General features: G+C 40.3%; 1 protein-coding gene across 3 annotated transcripts in view; it reads right to left on the bottom strand.

The window, feature by feature from the left end:
* Window positions 1–3,440, bottom strand: part of LOC102469635 (zinc finger protein 45) — a 77,553-nt gene that overhangs the window by 17,811 nt on the left and 56,302 nt on the right. Inside the window, exon 1 of one of the 3 annotated variants that reach the window (XM_027766841.1) lies at window positions 2,915–3,035. The exons of the other annotated variants lie outside the window; for them this stretch is intronic. The gene's annotated coding sequence lies outside the window, so the exon portion shown is untranslated. Of the gene's footprint in view, window positions 1–2,914; window positions 3,036–3,440 lie in introns of those variants that run through there. 3 annotated transcript variants of the gene reach the window in all.

The following is a 3,440-nucleotide window of genomic DNA, read 5'->3' as shown; positions in this document are numbered from 1 at the left end:
CCATCCTCCTCTCGGGATCTTGGGCACACACACACATGCGCCCGGCGTGAGTTCTAAGCCACTGGGTCCAGGATGCGAACCGCGGTCAACTACGTGGGAATCCAGCAACATAGCCATTACACTAACTGCTGGTTCCCGAAAACCATGAAAATCTTTAAAAAGATATTGAAAAGGACACAAAAAAGTAGAAGGACATCCCATGTTCCTGGACTGGAAGAAGTAATATAATCAAAATGGCAATTTTACCCAAATTAATCTATTTAACACAATTACAATCAAAATTCCAGAGACATTCTTCACAGATCTAGAAAAGACAATCATAGAATTTGTCTGAATTCATAAAAGACCTTGTATTGCCAAAGCAATCCTGTACAAGAAGAGTAGAGTGGGTGGCATATCACCCCCTGACCCCAAACAATACTATAGAGCTGTGATATTCAAACAGCATGGTATTGGCATATTAACACAATTACAATCAAAATTCCAGAGACATTCTTCACAGATCTAGAAAAGACAATCATAGAATTTGTCTGAATTCATAAAAGACCTTGTATTGCCAAAGCAATCCTGTACAAGAAGAGTAGAGTGGGTGGCATATCACCCCCTGACCCCAAACAATACTATAGAGCTGTGATATTCAAACAGCATGGTATTGGCATAAAAACTAACTGGTGAACCAATGGAATAGAAGAGATCCCAGAAATAAACCCCAAAGCTTACAGCAAACTGATTTTTGACAAAGGATACTAGTCAATCCATTGGGAAAAGGAAAACCTCTTTAGCAAATGGTTCTGGAAAAACTGGGTATCCACCAGCAGAAAGATGAAACTGAATCCCCATCTTTCACCATTAACAAAAGTCAACTCAAAATGGATCAAAAATCGGAATCTAAGACCTCAAACTAAATAAGACTCCCAAAGAACAGGCAAAAATCCCTAAAATAGGCAAGTTGGACTATATCAGTTTAAGAAGTTTGTGCACACAAATGACACAGTAATTAGGGTGAATCAACAACCTCAGAATGGGAGAATATTCTTGCAAAATATGCGTTAGATAAGGGACTGATAACCAGAATATACAGGGAACTCAAGTAGCTTACCTGAAAACAAAAATTATTAACCCAATTAAAAGATGGGAAAATGAACTGAACAAAAATCTAAGACATATGAACAGCCAAAAAGGATATGAAGAAATGCTCAACATCCCTCATCATAAGGGAGATGCAGATTTAAACCAATATGAGATACTTCCTAACCCCTGTCAGAATGGCGAAGATTAAAAATAAAAAAAGCGGTAAGTGTTGGCAGGGTTGTGGTGAAAGGGGAACTCTCCTACACTGTTGGTGGGAATGTAAATTGGTTCAGCCACTGTGGAAAACAATATAGAGGTTCCTCAAAGATCTACAAATAGAACTACCATTTGATCCAGTAATCCCACTCCTGGGTATCTACCCAAAGAACAGAAGAATGCTCAGTAGGAAAAGTACTTGCACATCAATGTTTACTGCAGCATTATTCACAATTGCTAAGACATGGAACCAACCCAAATGTCCACAAACAGATAAATGGATTGAAGAAGTGTGGCACATATCTCTATGGAACACTATTCAGCCATAAAAAAACAACAAGACCCTGGCATCTGATAGAAAGTGGTTGAATATGGAAGATTGACTGCTGAGTGAAGCAAGTCAGGCTATAAAAGAAAGACATTGTATGCATCCACTTAATATATACCAACTATGTGCACATATTAATTAAATATGTAATTAAATTTAATAGAAAAACATTTAATTTAAGAAAAAAAGAAAGGCATGAAAACAATTTTGTAAAATGGTTATAAATAATATATGTACAAATATACACAAAAAACACTAAAAACAAATGTATTCATTAGAACTTTAACAGTTATACTCCTCCTGATTCATAGATATTAAATTTTTGTGTCATATTTCTGTAATTTCTGAATGCTCCATAATGACAAGGTCCTATAGGAAAATGAAATATTTGTAATAAGCGAAACAAAATGGCTGATAACATTTTTTTAAAGATTTATTTTATTTATTATCATCTTTTTTTTAAATCTCTCTCAAAAAACAAAAACAAAAACAAAACAGCGACACAGTCAGCCATGTGGGAGTCCAGCGCCACAAACACCACCATGCCACAACACTCAGCTGGTGAAGTTTTAAAAAACTCAAGGGAAAGTCCACACCCATTAGGCTTGCTCTTGAGGTCCCTCCGTTCAAATCCTAACTTATTTTTTCCACCTGATTGCAACTAGTTCCTATGGTTTAATGAGAATAGAGCCAAGAGATTATGAACTCGGCCTCTGGACCCGGACAATCTAGGTTTCAACCCCAGTTTTGTCTCTTATTAGTTGGATGAGTTTGGAAAGTAATTTATACTCCCTGGGTCTCACTCTCATCTTTAATATGAGGGGGGAAAAAAGTACCGCTACACAAAGCCACAGTTGGGCATATTTTTATAAATCTTTTAGAGTGAGGTTAGCAATTAAGGCTTAATTATTATCACGACCTAAGCCCAATTATACATCTTACAACAGATGTGGACAGCTCTGTTAAAAAAAAAAAAAAATGCTAGGGCCACCAGCAGGTGGTGTAGCAGTTAAGTCACTGGACTCCCACATGGCTGACTGCAGTTGGAACTCACCCTAGGCCAGGATCTGGGGAAAATGGAGAAGGGATTGCTGCCTGGTCATCCCTGCTGGGGGTGGGGGTGGGGGGGTGGTGGTGTGTGATTGTTCAGTTTTCCTCTCACTGTCTCTGTCTCACTCTCTCTCTCTGGCAAGTGTACGCCCCCTAAAGCAAAACTTCTAAAGAAAAAAAAAGAAGAAAGAAAGAGAGAAGAAAAAGAAAAAGAAGAAGAAGAAAAAGAAAATGCCAAGGCGCACTCACTTGGAGATCTGCTTGGTAGCCAGGTGGTCACTCCCTTTACCTCTCAGAGGTCCTCTGAGAAGTCAATACCAAGGCTGTGGCTCCCCTCCCTCCATGCAAATTGGATACGACCCTCTATTCCCATAGAAGAGGGCAGGCGCCTGGGAGTGTCCAGTGTCCTGCAGGGACCACCAAGAAGGGCCAGGCCACTGCAGCTGGAGCTCTGATCGCTTCACAGGAAACTAACAATAACAAGACAGCACCGTTCACTTTGCGATTGGAAGTTATTAAGGCTTTCACTTTTTTATTTCAGTTCTCCAAATAATTTCACTAAGACCATTTTAAAGAAGAGAAGGGCGGGGACCAGCAGGTAGCATAACGGCTATGTCGCTGGACTCCCACATAGTCGACCGTGGTCCGAGTCCCGGGCCCAGTGGTTTAAACTCACGCCGGGTCGCGTGTGCGTGCGTGCCCAAGAGGCAAATGGAGGAGGACAATGGAGGAGAAGGGATTGCAGCTGGCGATCCCCCCTGGGGGGTGATTTCTC

The sequence above is a fragment of the Tupaia chinensis genome, unplaced genomic scaffold (assembly GCF_000334495.1).
Source record: "Tupaia chinensis unplaced genomic scaffold, TupChi_1.0 Scaffold000067_1, whole genome shotgun sequence".
Taxonomy (NCBI): Eukaryota; Metazoa; Chordata; class Mammalia; order Scandentia; family Tupaiidae; genus Tupaia; species Tupaia belangeri.
The sequence above is the reverse complement of the archived record's forward strand: the minus strand, read 5'-3'. Positions and strand labels throughout refer to the sequence as shown.